This window comes from Piliocolobus tephrosceles, chromosome 15, assembly GCF_002776525.5.
Source record: "Piliocolobus tephrosceles isolate RC106 chromosome 15, ASM277652v3, whole genome shotgun sequence".
Taxonomy (NCBI): domain Eukaryota; kingdom Metazoa; phylum Chordata; class Mammalia; order Primates; family Cercopithecidae; genus Piliocolobus; species Piliocolobus tephrosceles.
This window is the reverse complement of record NC_045448.1, coordinates 30,125,426-30,140,752: the sequence shown is the minus strand read 5'-3', so window position 1 is coordinate 30,140,752 and position 15,327 is coordinate 30,125,426.

The window sequence follows — 15,327 nt, the reverse complement described above, 5'->3', positions numbered from 1 at the left end:
TGTATGTTATCCAGGTGGGCCCTGTATAGTCACAAAGATTCTTATAAAAGAGGGTCAGAGTCAGAGCAAGGGACTAACAAGATGCTCAACATTGCTAATTATTAGGGAAATGCAAATCAAAGCCACAATGAAATATCACCTCATAAGGAAGGCTATCACAGAGGAAAACAGAAAATAACACTTTAAACATAAACATTTAAGACACTACCAAGTTATGTTGACTAGGGTGTGGAGAAATTGAGAGCCTTGTGCACTATTGGTGAGAATGTGAAATGGTACATCTGCTATGAAAAACAGTACAGCAAAAAGTTAAACATAGAATTACCATATGATCCAGCAATATGACTTTTGGTTATATAGTCAAAAGTATTGAAAGCAAGGTCTTGAAAAGCTATTTGTACACCCATGTTTATAGCAGCATTATTCATAAAAGCCAAAAGGTAAAAGCAACCCAAATGTCCATTGATGGGTGGATGGATAAACAAAATGTGGTGTATCCATACAATGGATATGATTCAGCCTTAAAAAGGAAGAAGGTTCTGATACATGTTATAACATGAATGAACCTCGAGAACATTATGCTAAGTGAAATAAGCCAGTCGCAAAAAGACAAATACTGTATGATTCCACTTATATGAGGTATATAAAGTAGTCAAATTCATAGAAACAGAAAGTACAGTAGTGTTTGCCAGGGGCTGGGTGAAGTGAGTTATTGTTTAATGGGTATAGAGTTTCCGTTTTATAAGATGTTAAAAGAAAAACTTCAGCTGAATTAAATTTAAAGGAGTTTAATTGAGCAACAAATGATTCGCAAATGGAGCAGCCCCCAGAATCAGGGCAGATTCAAAGAGTCTTCAGTGCAGCCACAGGGTGGAAGAAGATTTACGGACTAAAAAAGGGAAATGACGTACAGAAATCAAAAGCAAGGTACAGAACAGCTGGATTGGTTACAGGTTGGTGTTCGCCGTATTTGAGCACAGTTTTAACACTCAGCTGTGTATTCGTGGTTGAAGTACGGCCTCTGGGATTGGCCAAGACTCAGCAGTTGTTACAGGTGCATACTCCTAAATTAGGTTTTCAGTCTTGTCCACTATTAAACTAGGTGGCAGTTCGTCCACAGGGACTCAAATATAGAAGTACAGAGTCCTTCTCAGGCCGTATTTAGTTCACTGTAACAGAGATGAAAAAGTTCTGAAGATCTATTGCACACAAAGTGAATATACTTAATGCAACTGAACCGTACACCTAGAAATGATTCAGATGGTACTTTTTTTCTTTTTTAGAGATAGGGTCTTGCTCTGTTGCCCAGTCTGGAGTGCAGTGGCATGATCAAGCTCACTGTATGTAACCTTGGACTCCTTGGCTCAAGTGATCCTCTTGCTTCAGCCTCCCAAGTAGCTGAAACTATAGGCATGCACGACCATGCCTGGTTAATTTTAATTTTAATTTTTTGTAAAATAATAAAACAGTGAGATAAGGTCTCACTAGTTTGCCTAGGCTGGTTTTGAACTCCTGGCCTTAAATGATTCTCCCACCTTGGGCTCCCAAAGCGCTGGGATTACAGTCAGGAGTCAGCGTGCTGAACAGGGGTGGTACATTTAATGTGTATTTTACCACACTTTAAAAAACTAGCTTTTCTAATGAAAAGGAAGTTAAGAGAGTCAGAGAAGGAGATGTGACCATGGAAGCAGAGATTACAGTGATTTGGACCAGGGGTCAAGGAATGGAGGCAGCCCCAAGAAGCTAAAATAGGCAAGGAAACAGTCTCTCCTAGAGCTTCCAGCAGGGAGACAGCTCTGCCACTTTAGCCTCTTTTTTAATTTCATAAGATCCATTTTAGACTTACACACACTCCAGAACTATAAGATAATAAATTCATGTTGTTTTGGCTGGGCACAGTGGCTCACGCCTGTAATCCCAGCACTTTGGGAGGCAGAGGTGGGTGGATCACTTGAGATTGGGAGATTGAGACCAGCTTGGCCAACATGGTGAAACCCCATCTCTACTAAAAATACAACAATTAACCAGGTGTGGTGGTGCACACCTGTAGTCCCAGCTACTCGGGATGCTGAAGCAGGAGAATTGCTCAAACCTGGGAGGCGGAGGTTGCAGTGAGCTGAGACCATGCCACTGCACTGCCACCTGGGTGACAGAGTGAGACTCCGTCTCAAAAAAAAATAAAAAAAAAAAAAGTTGTGTTGTTTTAAGCCACTGCATTTGTGGTAATTTGTTATGGCGGTGATAGGAAACTAATATATCACCTATTTTCCTAAAGTCATATTTCATATTTTCTTATTAATTACTTGGTGCTGCATGCAATTCATTTTAATTTTGTTAATACACATAACTGTGTTCTTTCTAATGTACCTTATTTCCAGAAACCCGACTCAAGATAATGTTTGAGTGCTCAGGAAACAGTGCCTTAGTTCACCCCGTAGCTCTTACCTGCGTCAGGTCAAAACTACCAAGAGGATATTCTAATATTTCCCCTACATTGTGTTAAAAACAAAAACTGTAATAAAACACTCACAAACTTTTCTGACAATAAACACTTGGTGTTTCAAAATCTGAGCCTTGGGATAAGGAGTGATAAATGTCCCCAGTTAGGTGGGGCCACTTAGCAGAATAAAATGGTGGTGAGAAACTCAAGCTTTAGAGTTAGTGAACCCAAGGTCAGACCCCAGCACTGACAGACACACTGTCTGACCGTGGGGAGAGCTTCGCATAATTACCAAAAAATAGTCATAACTTAGGTGATGGTGAGCATTGACTACGCTGACTTTAAGGGCGTAGTCAATGTCCCTGGCACCTATTACATGCTCAATAAAAGCTGCTGCTGTGTTGGCTCTTGTTGTGACTTCCGTGATTCTTGATTATGAAGCTGAGTTCAAGGTAAGCAGCTTTTGCTGTTTTCTGTGTACCATCTACATGACAGAGTGTTAAGGTCACCTCGCAGACTGCCAGGCCGATGCTTGATAGCTCTCTTTTGTGGTTCAACCCTGAATGGAGAGAATACTTGAAATATTGCCAAAAGTCTGACCTGATTTATGTCATGGAAATGAAAAACGAGTCATTCGACTTCTTTCCACACCTATCTGCACACACAAGGTCAACAGAAAGGTCTCTGGGCTCTGAACGAGACTCCTGTCAATGAGATTACAGCAGTTCCCCTGACCTTCAGTTTCAAGTTCCAAGAATATTAAATAGATAATTCCAGAAATAAACAATTTACAAGGTTTTTCCCCCACACATAACATGGATGTATGATTTATAAGTTTTAAACTGCGTGCTGTTCTGAGTAGTGTGATCTAATCTGGCTCTGTCCTGCCCTGTCCTGCATGGGGCATGAATCATCCTTTGTCTGTTACTGTACAGGAAAACACATGGTGTATATAGGGTTCAGCGCTATCCATGGTTTCAGGCATCCCCTGGGGGTCCTGTAATGTATCCTCCATGAATGGGGGGGATTACTGTGCATACACTCCCAGTGACCACCATTACCAATGATAGTCATTTAGGAGGATACACTTTAAACATACACATTTAAGACACCACCAAGTTACTGGAAGAGAAAAACACACAAGAAAATTTTAATGCCTAAAAACAAAAACAAAAAACCCACCAAGCACCAAGCAGATTATATGAACTAATATATTATGATGTCCAAAAGACATTATTAATTGGGAAATGTAAGCTATGTAGAATTCTATACAGGGTCTGATCCAATTTTTGTAAAATAAGATCAAATGTATTTATATATGTACAGACATCTGAAATATTGCCTTTCTGCACTGTCCTGGTTTTCATAAACATATTTTACAATGGATATGTTTAATATTAGCGATTAGAAAACTGGTAAAGATAAATGTATTGCCACAAACATTTTTAGTTTTAGTTTGTCCTCGCTGTTACAGAGAATTGATACAAAAAAAGATCATGTGAAGAATTTGCATCTTCTGCAGAGCTCCCAGTATCAGTCAGCACTAGTAGATTGTAAGTAGCAGAAATCCAGCTTGAAGGAGCTGAAACATAAGAAGGAAATGTATTGGCCCATATCACTGAAGAACAGGAAGGGTGGTTGGATCTGGCCTTAGGAAACTTATAAGTAGCTAAGACTGGCTGGTTCTGTCGCTACTTCTCTTTCTCTTTGTAGGTTGGCCACTTGTACTCCATGTTTACGTCCTTGTGGCTTCCTGACTGGAAAGTCTTATCCCTGTAAGCTCAAGTCGACAGAGTCCCAGAGAAGGATTCTGTTTGGCTTGGCTGGATCAGGGACTGATTGCCAAGGTTAGGTGTTTGGGGTCTTCTCATTGGCAGCCCCCATATCTCCCTAGTACCATAGGGCTGGAGTTGGGGAAATGGCATTTCCCAAACGAAGCAAGGCTCTACTCTGGGCAGACAGAACTGTATTATTATTATGCAGCTTGCAGGGATACCTTGCAACATCTGTTATAAAAGTTCCTCAGTGATTAACTTGCCCTTGAGCAAAGGCTCTGAGACAGGAACTGTTAGTGTGCTTGGGGAAGATGGGAGGACTAGGGAGCTCTGTTCAACAGAATCGTATCCGTATAGGACAATGTTGAAAGCCCAGGCTGAGAACAGATAGTAGACAGGCGATAAGTGTCAGTCAAAGAAATTTAGCTAGACTAATTCATTTCTTTTAAAGTTTAATTACATGTATTTTTTTTTTTTTTTTTAACACAAAGACGTTAAAGTCTTAAGAACCTCATTTTCAAGTTTTCCAAAACCTGGGTTTTCAGGATTAGAAGCTCACTATTGGAAAATTGAATACTGTATGCAAATCTTTATTGAATGTCAATTAAATGAGTCTGTTAAACATATATTGGTGATAAGACTGAGTGAATTAGGAGTTCTATCAAGATACCTTTACATCCTTACTGTAATTCTGAATTTTAACTGGTACCATCTAAATAAGCTTTGATCTGGGATTTTATCCTACGGAGTTCATAGGAAGCTCTTTGTTTTGATGAAGGTTGTAATCGTGTCAGTAAGCCGAGAAGTGGCTCATGGCTAGCATATTTTTTATCTCTGTGGGTGTGTTCCCTGGCTCCAATGGACTTTGGAGAATGAGCAAATGGATGGCTTCTTGGGGAGAGAGAGAAAGAGATACAGAATTTCAAAGATACAAAGATAATAAGTACACGATGGATGGAATCACAGATCAATGTTTGTTTATGTAATTCTAAATAGGCTTCTCCTTCTCCAGCACCATGGCTGTTGTGTTCCACTGTGTTCCTGGGAAGCCTCGTGTCACCTAACATGTACCAGGAAAAGAGGGTTAACTGTGTCCACTGTAACAGCTCTGTTTCACTAGTGCAGCTTAGGTCAGTTAGAATTCTACAGAAAGACTTCAAGCAGGGCTGAGTTTTGTCTTTTGTGGACTGGCTATCTGAATTTCAAGATGAACACACCACAAATAACAAATAACAACCAGTGGCTTTTGGCGATGCTACATGGTAGTGTAGTACACTGGCAGCCTTGTTTATTTTCTATTCTTTTCTTTACATTTTCTCAGAGCAGTGCTATTATCATTGTGTTTATTTCCTAGAAAACATTGAGAAATATTAGGGTTTTCTTTTTTTTTAAATCCAGTTTGAGTGACATATCTTAAATGTAGAATAGACGTATGTGAAGTATTTTGTGTGAACGAGCTGAAAAGGAGGACAAAGGGTAAGAAAGCTTAGAGAACGGGAAGGAAGTGGTTGGAGAACTTTTTACAGTTTCTGAAGACAAGAGGACCTTTTTTGTAAGCAAAAAAAAAAAGTATCAAGAAGTATTTAGTTACCTCTGTTCTTCATGAAGTAATGCTTTATGCTCCCAAATAAATCACAACAGCATCATAACAATAATGATAGTAGTGGTATAGTGTTTATTATGTGCTCCTCAGTATTCTAAATATTTGTTACCCATGTTGATTTATGTAATCCTCACAACAACTGTATAGAGTGGATCTATTATTAAACCCATCTTAGATACAGATGAGAAATCTGAGTAATAGAAGGGTTGAATAATCTGTCTATAACTGAGTACCGCCGTTTTTCAAAGAGAAAGATAATTAGTTATTTTTTAAATTATTATTTTCTTCTTTTCTCTTTCCTCCTTTTCCCCTGTTCCCCACTTCCTACTTATCTGTTTAGAAATGCAGTTATCACCTGTACCTTCCCTTCACTAAACACTCCCTACACAGCAAGCTTGTCTAAGTGTGTGCTTACTTAGAAACTCCAGAGCTTCTCCCACTAGGAGATTGTCTCAGGAGACAACAGTCTGTTTACATTTACAACCTTAAAGTATGCCCAAGACAGAACTCTCTGTACCCGGACAGTATCTCAGACAATGGCCACTTTACAGCCTAACTCTGCCTGCGATAGCACCAGCTTGACTTCTTGGTAGATAGAAGGCACCAATGCCAGTCACACAGAACCCCACCTGCTCGCTTCCTCTCCTGCATGCTGCTCATCCCAAGTCCCCTGCTTTCTGCCCCAAACGTGAAGCAATACCCTTAAAGGCAGGAGCCTGTACTTCTTCCCCTAAGCTCACTTTGGAATGAAAAGTCACTTTCTTTATAGCAGACCTTGCTCTTGTTCACTGGATTCGGCAAGCAGCAAGTGACTGAACCTATGGTTCGGTTACATGTCCATGGCACACAGTAAACAGTGGTGCCTAATATTAACACTCAAACAGGATGGCTTCAGAGCCCATCCTCTTGACTACTGCTCTATACTACTTGATTGACAATTTTTCCTTTTCTCCAGAACTTTATGTTCTAGAAATACTTAACATTCCCATGATCTCACATGGATGTATAGACAGTAGGGGGACTTTTGCTGAATCTCAAGAGACTGCAGATCTCACAGAGCAAGTACACAGAAAGGATGAGATACAAACTCAAATATTCTCACATGGAGCCATGATCATTCTCCTAGTCCACAGTTACCTCCCTAAAGGGCAGCAAAACTCTAAGCCAGCAATTCCACTTCTTGAAACTTAGTGTATGAAACATTTATACCAGGGTACAAAAATATATACAAAGGAAAGTTCATTAAAGTCCTCTTTGTAATACCAAAAAGGCTGGTAATGATCTAAATGTCTATCAGTAAGTAAATGATTCAATAATTATAATACAGATATACTATGATATTTTGTGTTGTGAGGTGTGTTTATATGTGCTAACAGAATGGTGTTTGTGTAATATTTATAAAGTGAAAAGAGCAAGTTAAAAGGAGAATTAAAGCCATTATTTAAAAAATCTTGGTTATAGGCTGGACATGGTGGCTCACACCTGTAATCCCAGCACTTCGGGAGGTTGAGGTGTGTGGATCGCTTGAGCCCAGGAGTTCAAGACCAGCCTGAGCAACATGGTGAAACCCCATCTCTGCAAAAAATATAAAAATTAGCCAGGCATGGTGGTGTGTACCTGTGGTCCCAGCTGTTGGGAAGGCTGAGGTGGGAGGAACGTTTGAGCCCAGAAGTTGAGCCGTGATCACGTCACTGCACTCCAGCCTGGGTAACAGAACAAGACCTTGTGTCAAAAATTAAATTAAATTAAATTATAAAATAAATAAAAATCTTGGTTATATGAGGAGAAAAAACACACGTGTTTTTATTCTTTCGATGATTGTTATTAGAGCACTTCCTATGTATCAAGCACTGCTTTAGAAACTGGGGGTGCCATGCTAAGACCAAGTCCTTGCCCCTCATGGGTGGTGGACTGTAGTGAGAGAGAAACTGAAAAAGTAAATAATTGAATACTTGAAGATGATTGCAGATGCCTTGAAGAAAACTAGGCAGTGGAGTTGGGGTAGGGTGGCTATTTGAGATTGCATGGGAAGGAATATTTGAGAAGGGACAGTGTGTGCAGATGGTAGAAAAGAGCATCCCAGACAGAGGGGATGGGAAATTGGAGGTCCCTGAGTGGAAGGAGCTTGCATGGCTTGGGAAGGCTTGTGGGGCATAGGCAATGATAGGAAGGAGATTGAAAGTGGGGCAGATGCCAGATTTTGTAGGACCAAGGGGGCCGAGTTCTATTCCAAGCGTAAGGGAAAGACAGTGCCCATAGGCCAAAGCTCATTTTCATTTTGTGTTTTAAAACAGTTCCTCTGGTTCTTCTGGAAGCATGGAGATCAGTCCAGAAGTGGATGCAGAGATCTAGGTGAGAGTAGATGGGGCTTACACCAGGGCCGCGGTGTAAGGGCATGAGGAGAAATGATGACATATGGGGTATATAACATATTCCAGTAGACAGGACTTATGCATCGGACGTGGGATGTGAGGGAAAGAAAGGGATCAGAGCTGACCCTTAGGTTTTAGCCTGAGTGATGAAATGAATATTGGAGCCGTTTAGTGAGAGGGAAGCACAGGGGCCTCAAGGAATGGCTTTGGCAAGTGGGCGTAGGGTGAGGAGAGTCAGGAGTCCTATTTTGGACTTGTTGAATTTGAGCTGTGTGTTTGGAATAGGAGGAGAGGTTTCCTGGAGGTGGTTGTGTATTCCTATGTATGTGCTAGCTCTCTGGAGTTGACTGGAATGGGAGACAGGTCAAGTGAAACCCTTTTCCTCAGTAAGTTTCAAGTTCTTCTAAAAAACATTTTTTTTTTTTTAACAATAAACATCTGTTTCTTTTAAAATTTTTAAAGTTCAAAAGAAAAAATGTGTATATGGGTTTGTGTAAAATAGGAAGTTTTGGAAAGAAACATCATACTGTGAGCAATGAACACCCTTAAGCAGTTTATACACTTATGTATTAATTGGCTTTTTATTTTGTTAAAAAATATATATTTTTTGAGATGGAGTCTTGCTCTGTTGCCCAGATTGGAGTGCTCACTGCGACCTCCACTCCCTCCGCACCCCCGCCGCCCAGGTTCCAGGAATTCTCATGCCTCAGGCTGCAGAGTAGCTGAGACTACAGGCATCAGCACCATGCCCAGCTAATTTTTTTTGTATATTTAGTAAAGCCGGGGTTTCACCATGTTCACCAGGCTGGTCTCGAACTCCTCACCTCAAGTGATCCTCCTACCTTGGCCTCCCAAAGTGCTGGGATTACAGGCATGAGCCACTGTGCCCAGCCTGATTGATTTTTTAAAAAGCCTGTAAACCCTTTGTAGTTTTCAAAAAGAAGTCAGTGAAAGTAAGGGCAGGTTATAATCTCTGCACCATCTCTGTTTTTAAGCAGGAACCCAAGGACACTGGTCTCCTTCCTGTACCCCCAGTTCTTGGTAGCCTTCCTCCCTTGTCCATTTTGTTCCTCCCCTTCTGTGCCTGGTACGTCACCATACCCTGGGATTAATCACTGCACTGTCCATAAGAAAGATTCATTCCCATTTATTGGTTAATAGGGTCAAAGAAAATCCTTTCTCTTTGGCAGTTGAGACCACATCCTCGAATTTGAAATCTTAACAAATGAAGTTTGTGGCAACACAGAACCGAAAGGACTTGGAGATAATGTAGCCCATCTCTCTCACTTTACAGACGAGGAACCCATGGCTTTGTGAGGAGTGATTAATCGTTGCAATCCCGGGTGTGATGCTAGGGTGACTGAAGTCTAAAGGAGCGGATTGCCCTTTGTGACTTGTCAGATGCCCGTCTCTCTCTCTCTGAGTCAGCTCAGGCCCCTCAAGAAGCAGATGCCAAGATGGGATTAGATGTGCCAAAGACGAAATGGAGGAAGCCCCTGGGAAGGATAGAGGGACGTGAACCGCAGCAGGCCAAAGAGCCAACCGCCTGCGATGTAGATCTGACACCTGTGGAAGGAGGGAGGGAGGGAAGGAGGACTGGGTAGGAAGAGCTTCAGACAATGGGGCAACCCCAAGAAAAGGCAGCCTGTGAGCAGAATCCCACATCAGGCAGAAATGGCGCCCAGTGCGTGCTCAGGCATGGGGTGGGAGTGCCAGGGACAGTGTGGCTCTGTGGAGGTCTGTGCGGGAAGCTGTGGCTCCTGCAGCCGGTTCTTTTGGAGGGAGGTCTGAGGCCACCACACTCCCTGTCTACTTCCTGTACCCATCTTCTCCCTGCTGCATCCTCCACTGTGGGCCTGTTCCCATTATCCCCTTCCTACAGGTACCTGATGCTGTGACCATGTTATACTCCTGGCCACTCTGCAGAGCTGCCCACTGTCCTGTGTTTTGCACCCATTCTTTGCATGCCTCCTGGAGAACCTCTGCTCAGCTTTCAGGGCTTTCGTTTGTTCTTTCCTTTTTAAAACTAAATTTTTAAAAGTTTGAGATGGGGGTCTCACTTTGTTGCACAGGCTGGTCTCCAACTCCTAGGCTTAAGTGATCCTCCTGCCTCAGCCTCCCTAAGTGCTGAGATTCAAGGAGTGATCCACTGTGCCTGACCCAGACTTTTGTTCTTGATATAACTAGTCAAATTTAGAATTTCACATTTTTTGTTTTTATATATAATGGTATTTTTCTCACTACTGAAACCATCCAATATATTCATGGCACTTGCCTTCAGGGCATGTTCAAAGCTGTGTGCTTGTTCTAAAAATGTTCAGCCGAATCAAATGTACCCACCATCCATATATATGCCCATCCGTCCATCTGTCTCTATTTTACTCTGTTTCTACCTTTCTGTTTCTTCAAGACTACTGTTGGCTCAATGTCTTACCCTTGTATGTAGTGTTGGAACACAAACTCCTATGTCTGGGGACACATTCTTTTCCACATTTTCACTATTGTCACAAATATGACTCCAGAATTTTTAAAACCTAATGTCTGTCTTGAGAGTACGGGCAAACAGACAGAGTCTCATACTCTGTTGATGATGATATAAATTGGTACAATATTTGTGGAGGGCAATGGGCAAAATCTATTACATTTTAAAATAGGCAAAAACTGGTCTCACATTTTCTACTTCTAGGAAATGAGACTAGAAATACATTAACACAAATAAATAGTTGTTTTCAGCAACATTTGTAATGTTGAAAGAAAAATACATATATACTTCCACCATTATAAGAAATGATAAATCATGACACAGCCATTCAGTAGACTACTGTGTAGCCATTGATAGCAATAAAATACTGATATAGAAAAAATGCCCAAAATATATTGGATAAGAAAAGCATGTTGCAGAACTATGTTTAGTATAATTCCACTTTTGGTTTTAAAAATGTAAATTATATATAAAGGTAGATAGATAATTTAGGTTATGCAAAAAATCAGAGTAGGCTGGGCGCAGTGGCTCACACCTGTAGTCCCAGCACTTTGGAAGGCCAAAGCGGGCAGATTGCTAGAGCCCAGGAGTTCAAGACCAGTTTGGGCAACATGACAAAATCCCATCTGTACAAAAACAAAACAAACAAAACAAAACAAAAATTAGCTGAGCATGGTGGCATGAGCCTGTAGTCCCAGCTACTTGGGAGGCTGAGGTGGGAGGATCGCTTGAGCTCGGGAGGTCAAAGGTGCAATGAGCTGTAATCGTGACACTGCACTCTAGCCTGGGCCACAGAGCAAGACCCTGTCAAAAAATCCTCCCCAAAACAGAATCAGAGTAAAATATATCAAACTATTCATAGTATTTCTCTAGAGGTGGTGTGTGTGGGTGGGGGGTGTGGGAAGAGGGTGAAGGGAATGAGTATGGTCTGGATATCTTACAAGAAATGTTTTATATTATACACTTTAAAGCTTATTTTTCAACAAATATATATGTAATTTTTTAAAAAATTAAATTCATCTTGAAAAATTATGGGACAAAATCACAACCAGTTTATGAACATTGATATAGTCAAGATAGAGAACATTTTTCCACAACCACAAGGATGACTCATGTTGACATAGCCACACCCACTTCCCTCTCACCCTATTCCAGCTTTAATTCCTGGTAACTACTGATCTGTTCTCCATTTCAAAAATGTTATGTAAGTGGAACCACGCAGTATGTAACCTTTTGGGGATTCGCTTTTCTGTCCACTCAGCATAATTCTCTGGCTATTCCTCCAGGCTGTTCATGTATCATCAGTTCATTCCTTTTTGTTTCCTTCCTTCCTTCCTCCCTCTCTCTCTCCCTTTCTTTCTTTCTTTCTTTTTTTTTGTTTTTTGAAAGGGTCTCGCTCTGTCGCCCAGGCTGGAGTGCAGTCGCGCCATCTCGACTCACTGCAACCTCTGCCTCCTGGGTTCAAAAGATTCTCCTATTTCAGCCTCCCAAGTAGCTGGGATTACAGGCGTGGGCCACCGTGTTCATTCCTTTTGGTTGATGAATATTATTTCATGGTAGGGATGTATCACAGTACATGCAATCATTTGTCATTGATGGCCATCTGTGTTGTTTCCAGTTTTTGTCTCTTATGAATAAAACTACTTTAAGTACTCATGTACGGGTTTTTTGTGAACATGTTTTGCTACCCCTGTGGGATGTATGCCCACATATGCAGTTGCTGGGTCATATGGTAACTGTGTGTGTGGTCTTCTAATCTGCAAACCTGGTAAGACTCTTCATTAATTTAGATCTTCTTTGCTTTCTTTCGTCAGTATTTTGTAGTTCCAGCATACTAGTCTTATGTTTTGTTAAATTTGCACCCCTTAAGCATTTTATTTTTTGAATGATTGCAAATAGTATTTTTTTTTTTTTTTTTTTTTTGAGATGGAGTCTCACTCTGTCACCCTGGCTAGAGTGCAGTGGCATGATCTCGGGTCACCACAACCTCCGCCTCCTCGCTTCAAGCGATTCTTCTGCCTCAGCCTCCCGAGTATCTGGGATTACAGCACCCGTCACTATGCCTGGCTAATTTTTTGTATTTTCAGTAGAGATGGGGTTTCACTATGTTAGCCAGGCTGGTCTCGCACTCCTGACCTCAGGTAATCCACCTGCCTCAGCTTCTCAAAATGCTGGGATTACAGGTGTGAGCCACTGCACCTGGCCAGTGTTCTATTTTTAAATTTCAGTTTTTCACGTTTGTTGCTACTATGTAGATGTATTAACAATGACTGTATTGATTTTTGAACATGGAACTAGCTTTGCATCCCTGGAATAAACCTCACTTGTAATTGCATGTAATTCTTATATTGCTGAGTTGTTTTTGCTAATATTTTGGTAATGTTATGTGCATCTATATTCACGAGGGATATTGGTCTACCGTTTTCTGTTTTTGTACTGTCATTGTTTGGTTTTGGTATCAGGGTATACTAGCTTCATAAAATTATTTGGGAAGTATTCCCTCATCTTCAATTTCTGGAAAAGATTGAATAGAATTGGTGCTAATTATTTAAACTTTTCATAGAATTCTCCAGTGAAGCCATCTGGGCCTGGAGATTTCTTTTTTGGGAGTTTTAAATTTTTACTTAGTAGTCGTAGGGCTATTCATGTCACATATTCCATATTGGGTGAGTTGGGGTAGTTTGCATTTTTTTGAAGAATTGATCCTTTTAATTTCAGTTGCCAAATTTATGGATGTAAAATTGCTTATCGTATTCTCTTATCATTTTGACATATGCATGGTCTGTAGTGATATTGCCTCTTTCACTCTTGATATTTGTATCTTTTCTTTTTTCTTTGTCAGTCTTGCTAGAGACTCGTCCATTTTACTGATCTTTTCAAATAACCAGCTTTCTCTTTTATTGTTTTTTCCTATTGTTTTTTGTTTTCAATTTACTGAATTCTGCGCTTTATTATGGTATTACTTCTCCTTGTTTTGGTGTTTGTTTTTCTATCTTCTTTCTCAGTGTTCTTTTTTTTTTTTTTTTTTTTTTTTTTGAGACGGAGTCTCGCTCTGTCACCCAGGCTGGAGTGCAGTGGCCGGATCCCAGCTCACTGCAAGCTCTGCTTCCCGGGTTTACGCCATTCTCCTGCCTCAGCCTCCCGAGTAGCTGGGACTACAGGCGCCCGCCACCTCACCCGGCTAGTTTTTTGTATTTTTTAGTAGAGACGGGGTTTCACCGTGTTAGCCAGGATGGTCTCCATCTCCTGACCTCATGATCCGCCCGTCTCGGCCTCCCAAAGTGCTGGGATTACAGGCTTGAGCCACCGCGCCCGGCTCTTTTCTCAGTGTTCTTAGGTGTGTAGCTAGATTATTGATTTCAGGCTTTTTCTCTTTTCTATTAGAAGTATTTAGTGCTAAAAAATGTCTTTTCAGTGGTGTTCTAGTGGTGTCCCACAAATTTTGGTATGTTGTATTTTAACTTTTGTTCAGTTCAGTGTATTTTTACAATTTTCCCTTGAAACTTTCTCTTGGCCCAGGAGATACTTAAAAGTGTGTTGTTTAGTTTCCAAGTGTTTGGAGATTTTCTGTTTTTCTACTATTGATTTTTAGTTTGATCCCATTGTGACAGAGAATATATTCTGTATGACTTCAATTCTTTTAAATTTATTGAGTTTTTATTTTTTAAATGGCACAGAATATAGTTTTTCTTGGTATGTTCCATTGGTACTTGAAAGGAATGTGTATTCTGCTGTTATTGGATGAAGTGCTCTCTAAATGTCAGTTAGATCTTAGTATTGATGGTGTTGAGTGCTATATCTGTCCTGATTTTTCTGTCTTGTTTCTCTCTGTTAAACACTTTTGAGAGAGGTTTAAGTCTCCAACCATAATTGTGGATTTGTCTATTTTTCTTTTTAATTCTATTAGTTTTTGCTTCACGTATTTTAGCTCTGTTTGGTGCATAAACAGGATTGCTGTGTCTTCTTGGCTGGACTTACTCTTTTATCATTATGTAATGCTCTTCTCTGTCCCTGGTAACTTTTTTTTGCTTTGAAGTCTACTTTATCTAATGGTAGTATAGCTACTCTTGTATTCTTTTGATTAATGTTTTCATGGTATATTGCTTTCCATTCTTTTACTTTTAAAATCTATGTTGTTACGTTTGAATTAAATGTCTAGCAGACAACATAGACTTGGATATGTGTTTTAATCTCTCTGCCAATCTCTCTTAGTTAGTTTATTAAGACAATTTGAATTTAGTGTAATTATTGCTATGTTAGGACTTAAATATGCTGTTATTTTCCCCCCATATTTGTTTTCTGTGATTTTTATTTTTTGGTTTTTCTTTTTTTCCCATTCCTGTGGGTTACTTGAAAAAATTTAAAAATAATTTGTTTCCTCTATAGTACTTTTGGTTTGATTTTGATTTTTTTTTTTTAAGACAGAGTCTCGCTGTGTTGTATAAATATAGTCTCAAACTCCTGGGCTCAAGCAGTCCTCCCACCTCAGCCCTTTAAGTAGCTGGGATTACAAGTGCCTGCCACTGTGCTTGGCCCTCAGTTATACTTTTTTGAATGTATGTCTTTGTTAGCTTTTTAAGTTATTTCTCTAAGTATTTCATTATATGTACATAACTTATTACTGTCCATTGCTAACATTTTACCAGTTCAGATGA